This window comes from Rhineura floridana, chromosome 7 (assembly GCF_030035675.1).
Source record: "Rhineura floridana isolate rRhiFlo1 chromosome 7, rRhiFlo1.hap2, whole genome shotgun sequence".
NCBI lineage: Eukaryota > Metazoa > Chordata > Lepidosauria > Squamata > Rhineuridae > Rhineura > Rhineura floridana.
In genome coordinates, this window is record NC_084486.1 from 111,235,131 (window position 1) to 111,243,030 (window position 7,900).

General features: G+C 40.2%; 1 pseudogene; it reads right to left on the minus strand.

Moving 5' to 3' along the window:
- Positions 1-6,430: 6,430 nt before the first annotated feature.
- Positions 6,431-6,549, minus strand: LOC133389738 (5S ribosomal RNA; annotated as a pseudogene).
- Positions 6,550-7,900: the final 1,351 nt, after the last annotated feature.

A 7,900-nucleotide genomic window follows, 5' to 3' on the forward strand; every position in this document is an offset into this window, starting at 1 on the left:
ATCCATCTTTTAGGTGGGTGTGTCTTGTGATGTTCCACACTTGTATGTTAAAATGTTGCTTGTGTTTGTATTATGGTATATATGGTGAGTTAGCATATTAAGTATATTAAGAGTGATTAAGGTAAGTGGTGAGTGTTGGGAATGGGGAATGAGTGAGATTAAATGTTAGTGTAGGCTGGTTTGTGATTGACTGAGTGTCTGAGGGTTGAATGTTTATATTGGAGTGCTTGACAGTTGTCAGTTAGAAAGGGAAGAGTTAGGGTTTGGTCAGGCTTGTAGCCAAAGGCGAGAATGCCCCCCTTAGGATTTTTTTGGAGATGATCTTCTTTTTAATTTGTGACATGACAGACAATGACAACCTCTGTTTAAAGAATGACAGCTTGTTGTAAGAACAGGAACAATTTCAGGCCCTCTGAAAAAAAGCCTCATCTGGAAGAATCCCCAAAAATCTGTTCACTCAAGACTTTCCCAGACTAATGGTGGTTTTTTTATAATCATGAAAATGGAAATGGACTGCCTTCAAGTTGATCCCGACTTTTGGTGACCCTATGAATAGGGCTTTCATGATAAGTGGTATTCAGAGGGACTTTACCATTGCCTCCCTCTGAGGCTTAGAGGCAGTGACTGGCCCAAGGTCACCCAGTGAGCTTCATGGCTGTGTGTGGATTCGAACCCTGGTCTCCCAGGTCATAGTCTTATACTTTAACCACTAATCACCCTATAATTACTTAAGTGATCCTGGGGAAAAAACAGCCAGTATAGGAATATAACCCTTGAAGAGTTAAATATTAGAACTTTGTATTATGGGCTAGAGTTAGACTCCACCCCTTGGACTTTCCTTTGCTCTGCTTTTCATTTTCATTTTCAGTTGTGCTCTCTTCCCAGCCAGCAATAAAGAAGCATGCTTGTTTGCCTGCAGTAAGAAATAAGAGTTTATTTATTCTGCAGGATTCTGCAGTAGAGCAGGATTGGGTGCTTATTGCTAAAGAGTGAAATAAAGAGATAACTGAAAAAAATGGCTACACTTTACTCTTTTAAAATATTCACTATACTCATCATCATAGTGGCTATTTTGTCTTCTTTTTCTTGATTACTTGATGGCAAAGGATGAAAAAAAGCCTTAGAGGAATAGAAATATTGCTGTGTACACTACAGTTAGCTAGCTGGACACCTAGGCTGTAACTGAGGCCTAATTTCTGATTTTCCCAATATGTGCAGCTCAGCATGAGGTCTTTTCAGGATTTCTGGAAAAAATCAACCCAGCAACCACTAAAAAAAAAAAAAAAAGTTGCTGTCCACAGTTAGTTTCCCACTGCTTAATTCATCCTTTATACAGCTGTCAGTTTAAAAGTTGTCCCTTGATTGTCCAACAGGAAGGAAAATCTAAAGGTCAGGAGAAAGACTAGAAGGAGTCTCAAGGAGGAATTAACAGACATACCCTATAGTATTTATTTTCTCTCAGCCCTTCCCTAAATGTGTAGTATGGACAATTTCAGGTGGAATCTAAAACTGAGATACCAAATGCAGCATCAAAGCCAAGCTCAGGAGCTCACTGTTTAGTTCATGAAGAATCAGAACACAGGGACAGACCACAAGTAAAAGTGGACTATAGCTATAGGCAAAGTCAAGCTTTTGAGCCTGATATTCTTGAGGATCTCTCAAAAAAGGGTGAAACAATTGAACAGATTAAAGTTCATTCATGTAAGTTAACACACACTCTGGATGGAAGAGAAGTGATGGGGAAGGTCACTGCCTTTCCCTTCCCTTGGCCTGGCCCTGACATCCTCTCCACAAGTGAGGGGGGGATTGGCTGACACTATGCACCTCTCCACCCCAATGCCCCATGTAAAAATGTATCTGCCCCACCTACAAATGTGGCTGACCCACCTATCAAGGAAAGCTGGCTACAGGGCTGGGTTCAGTGATAGGTCTGGCCTTGTGAAGAGATGGGACTTGATTTTTGAAGAGAGAGGACGTGAAGAGTGGTTGTAGTGTGGGTAGTTAGGCAAGTCATTATTATTGGTGTTAATTGAGTAATTTATGTGTGTACTTCATTCAGAAGTAGAGAACATTTATTTGTAACCACACACTTAAGAACCTGAATGCAAAGTATTCTTGTTCATATTCAAATTTCTTATTTAATGAATCACATTGGTTCAAAACACCCCTGGTTATTTGGCTAGATGTAAATATAAACAAAGGTTGTGAAACAGTATCAAACGGTGGCAGTGAAATAACCCCAGAGTGACAATAGCAGGTTAAGGAAGCAAACCCATAGCTGTGATCTTAAGAAAGGAAACAAAAAGGCACAAGGCAGTGAGGCATGCCTGTAAACCTGGTGGATATAGCAAGGGCTGAGGAAATAAAGCAGCATTGCTATATAGGTGTATTTGGGGAGAAATAAATAAGATGCCCCCTCATCTGCTACTACAGACAAGGAGGAGGTAGTGGTAGGTGCGTTAGGAGGCATGGCAGTGTCCTTTTTATGTTAGTGTTTAGTTAATATTTTTTTATCTCTGATGTATTTTAAATGTTATATTAGATGCTTTTAAAATTGTTTTAGATGCCTGGCCTCCAAGAGGTCTTCTGTATCTTTAAAAGTTGTGCGGGGGGAAGGGAGAATTCCAGCTTGTGTTTTTTCTCATTACAGTGTTGCAAGAACACCTGCACTTGGCTGACTTTCTCTTCTCCTAAAGATACAGGATCAGTCTCAGGCCAGGAACCTGGCAACCCTATATGGGAGGCATGTATAGACCTTTCTCTCCCTGCAGTGCCTTCTTCTGTTGCCTCCATACCAGAAGTGGCTCACTGGGTGGGATGGAACCGATACTCCCATGGGGGTCCCCCTGGGATACTCCCACTGGGTGGAATGGAACCGATAGCTTCCTGGTAAGCATGCCGTTGTTGCTTACCAGGTAAGAGAGAGGGAGTGGTGAGGTGGCAAGGAGGTGAGCCTGGCAAATGCACCATTAGGAGTACTGGATTGGCTCTACTAGTGCATTTGCACCTCATCAACCTCCCTGCCACCTCACCCCTTTCGCTCTCCCTCCCAGTAAGCAACAGCAACCCTCCTGCCAGAAAGGTAATAGGGTGCATCCACCCCATCCAGTGAGCTGTTTCTGCTCTGTACACACCTACATAGTCACCTTAGAGGGGAAAGCTCTCTATTAGGCCCTATGGGTCTTCTCCACATTAGGGTGCTGTACTTGTATTTGTCTGTATCAGCCTGATTAAATTCTTTCATAATTTAATTTCATTTACTTCACATAACCTAAGCTTGGTTTTTTTCCTGTTGTCATTAGCTAAGGTTGTGTTATGTATAACTTGATAATGTCAAATACTGCAAGACAATTAACTGTGCAAATTACCTGGAGCAATACCACTTAGATGGTTTGTACAATATGTTCACATTAGTAGATTGGATTTCTGTTCTGAATTTAAAAGAATATAAAGCGCTATCATTTCACTGTCAAGCTAATTAGCAGAGCTGGTATGCTGAAGCAGATTTATTAATCTAAAGGAATCTCAGAGGAGTGTGGTAGGACAGAGAACTTCATTTCAATGTTAATCAGGACCATTACTTTGATTGCAATTCAGTCTGTAATGAGCTGGTGATTCTAGGTTATTTCATGGAGACAGATTTATATTCACAGAGCTAACCTGTCATTTGGTACTTCAGCATAGATACTGAGAAAAACGGTACTTCAACCGTACAAAAAGATTTTTCAATGTAACAAAGCATATCCAATTCAAAGAAATTAAGATGGAAACATGTAGAAGTGCATAGCTTTTCCAAGAAGGCCTCCTTAGAAACCTTTAAGTTGTTGCTGTTATTGATGATGATGATAATTTAAAGCCATGCAATAAAAACTAAAAACAGACTGAAAAACAATACAAAAGACAACTGAGAATAGGTTTAAAAAAACAAGCAAACACCCAGCTCTTTAGAGTTTAGCTTGTCAGCTACAACCTGACAATTATTGAAGCTAACTCTGTCAACAATCCCTAACTAGGCTACCTAAGTACACTCTGCAGTGTGTGAAGAAAGTTGACTCAGCACCCAGGTCATGGGGGCGTAGTCTTAAGTAGGAAAGGTCTTTGCCCGTAATCTCTGACTCCTTTGAAAACCCTCCCTCTGACCGAAGCGCTTCTCCTAGCCTCTGGAGCGGGGCTAAAGGGGGTGTGCCTCCACTGGCTCATCTGACAACACAGTCTAGACAGGTGCCAATTCAGCTTCAGGAGGTGGGGAAGCACTTGAGGTGCCAAGAGGGGAGCTCAGGGGAGGTGGAGTTGGCGCGCACCAAGACATTCCCCAATGGCTCTATTGGGGCATCTGGAAGTTGAGCGCGGGAATTAAGTATCGGAATATTCACAGACTTTGACTTTTGTTCCTTAAGGTACTGATTTGGCTCTTGAGATGTCATGATATGTATCATTGTAACTGAAAAAGAGGTTGCATTTGATTAAATTGAGCAACATAGTAAAGAAATACTAGAAATACTTCTGAAATTCTTATCTGAATTTCTTCCAGCATTTGGGTTTTTTGAATTACCTGGTCTTATTTCCAAAGGGGAACCACTGCATTAATAATTCTACATTGCTCTGTTTTACTTTTATTTCTGAATTTTGTATAGTGCACTACGTATGCTCAGTAAATAATTTGCCACAACTTACAGTTCCTTCAGGTCATGCAATAAAGTGATCTTGGTCAAGAGCAGTGTTAGAGTTTACCCATTTCCAAAGCAGAGTGCCGCCATTGCAAGGAATGGGTTTTAATGAGGGAAAGGCAACAAAAGTACTAGGGTTAGTTTTAGTCACTGAATCTCAGCAACCAAGTCAAAAAGAAACAAACAACCAGGAAATTGAAACTCTTTGGACACAGGAGTAGCTGTAACAGGGGTTGCCAGTTCTAGTGCTGTGCAGAAATCTGTGCTGAAATTTCTTGAAAGTTTTCTTTCACTGAAAAAGATATTTTTTTTCTGTCTCAGACTCAGGCTGCTTTAGAATTTACCTTATCATTCAAAGATGGCTGCAGACGCTAAGCGTGTTTTTCTTTTTCTAGCATTGTGCAGCCTCCCTGGCTGCTTTCTCTTCTTAAACTGAAAAAAAGTTCCATGTGAGGAGTTACTTCATTAAATCTTACCCTGGGATTTAATTGAAGCATAGGCACCTGGAAAGGCTGCAAAGTACAGACCACAAGAAACATGATGTGTAGAACAAAAGAAAAGATACTCAAAACAAAGTGCAGGCAGTAAGGTTGTAAAACACCTCACAAAAACTAACTTGATGCAAAAATATCTATGATCACATGAAGAGTGCTTTTTTGTAATCGGTCATTAGTAATGTGGAAGCAAGGGGCAGGAGAGATACAAATGAAGGAATGGACAGTTATGCTAAATTGCCCCAATTACAATAGTGGTTTTAGCCATTCTCTTCATTGAATTGGAAATGAAATACAGGAATGGAATTCTGGGCAGATCAAATCAGAGGAACAGCCAAGGAACAAAATGTATAATGTTTATATAACCTTGAGTACAATAACCTCATACCTCAGTAAAGGTGATATAGTAATATTGTTGCATGGTCTTATACTTTCTATTAAGTGATTCACAATAGAATCAAATCAGGTATATTTTACCATTATGTCCTGTGTATTCTATACAAATCTGGCCTTTTCTTATCATAAGTATGAGGGGATTAAGAGTAAGAGAAATTTGTGTACTGAAACATAGGGAGGAAAGAAAATCCCAGCACCATCGTAGCCATGTTAAGAAATGAGCCAAACACATAGGGCATAGGTGTGAAAATAGTATACCATACAAAATAGTATACCAAAAGGATAACTGTTACATTTCATCTTCACAACAGTACATGACTTTTTGACCTATCTTAACACTTAATCTTTATCCTTAGTCCCCACCCCCATTTATTTCTGAAAGAAATCTGCTGGGATTGGGAAAGCTCTGCACTCCAATGTTCTAAGGAGTTATACTTAGTTCAGTAGATTAAACATATTTCTGCCAGAAAAACTATGGGCATTTCGAGTTTATAGTAGATGACATTCTGTGGTTTAGCTTCATGAGCCCTAAAATCTTTGCAAAACTGTGAAATAAACTTATTTTGTAGTACCAATAACCCTACAGGTGAACTATGAGAGCTATAAAGATATCAGAAGCAAGTGACAAGATATAGGGGAGTAATTACTGAAGTTTTACTTATTTATTCATTTTGTTTAGGAAGCACTCCCCATAAAATATCTGGAAGCGATTTAGCAATAAAAGCATGTATAAAAATAATTTTATACAGTTTGTTGTTATATGCCTTCAAGTCGATTATGACTTATGGCGACCATATGAATCTTTTTTGGATATATTCATAAGGTTTTCATAGTAAGAGGTATTCAGAGGTGGTTCACCATTGCCTTCCTCCAAGCCTATGACACCCAGTATTCCCAGGAGGTCTCCCATCCAAGTACTAACCAGGCCTGATCCTGCTTAGCTTCCAAGATCAGATGAGATCGGGCGTGTTCAGAGTAGTATGGCTGTAGGCTAATTTTATACAGACTGGGATAAAAATCTCCACTTGTTGGAAAAAGGGTTGTCTCACTGTCATCTTGAGCATACCCTCCTTGGCACATTGTCTCCCAAAGCTTTGCTCTGCATGCGACTACGCCAGACCAGAGCTTGGATCAGCATGACAGCCAAAGTAAATAGTGGTGTACATTAGCTATCGTGCCCTGTTGGAGTTGAGCTTCCCTTCATTGTCTGAGAGGATTCCAGCTGTCTGCCAGTGTCTTACTCTACACTTCACTCCTTCTAAGTACAGCTACTACAGACACACACTTCTGTTTGGTCACTCTGCTGTAACAAAAGAACCTTTCTTAAAAAAAACCCTCAACCTGTAAATTAATTAACAGCTATTTACATTTATAAAGATTAGGACCCCCATAGCCAAGTCTACACAGAGAACCCCTTTTGCACTCAGTACTTTTGCACCAGGCACTCATGGACAAAATGAAGTCAAACTGAGGCTCACTACCTCAAGGAGAACTCAGGATACTACCCCAGGATACTCACCTCTACCTCATTTTTTCATTCAGAATCACTAGCTAGGAGATGGAACCTAAATTAGCTTCCTAAATACCCTGACAGGAAATTTAAAACAACCTACCGCTTTTCTTTGGATCCCTCACCTTTTGTTTATGTTAGCACTCCCCTCATGAAACAGAACTCTTTTCTTCCCCAAGAGATCAAGTAGCCCAGTCCAATTCAGCCATCATGGGACCTCACTTAACTCACACCATCTCTAGTCAGCTTTCCCTTCCCTACCTCCTCCACTCTGCACCCTTGCCTTCTCTTCATATTTGTTATTTTCTTCTGCCTTAGTCGGGAACATCAAAAAATGCTTCTGTGTTCTCCTTTAAGTACATTTGCTACATTTTGCTAAATTGCAAATGTTCACTGAGAACTCAAGTTGCGTGCTTGGGAACTATATTGTGTGGGCCTCAAGAAAACCTGTGAAAGCTTGCCTACTTTTAGGCCCCCCATAGCAGCCTTTTCTGGTTTCCAACCAGAGGTATCTGACACTCAAGAATTCATGTTGAACAGCTCCAAGAACCCTGGACATATAGTATATTGCCTGTGAGTTTTGCATGTGTTTTTTTGAAGTGAGAAATGTATTGTGACATTTGGAAAAGTGCAAAACCCAACAAACTGATTTTCAATGTGTGCATTAATCCAGGAGGAGTACATCCAGTTTGATTCAGTTAAAGATATAAACAAAGGAAATCCTTCAATATCCCTAGTATCGAAGGCTTAATCACAGACTTCCATGACACAGTGAGTACCCAAAACATTTATTATTTCTCCCTGAACAGGTAATTATTGGCACTTCAGCATTT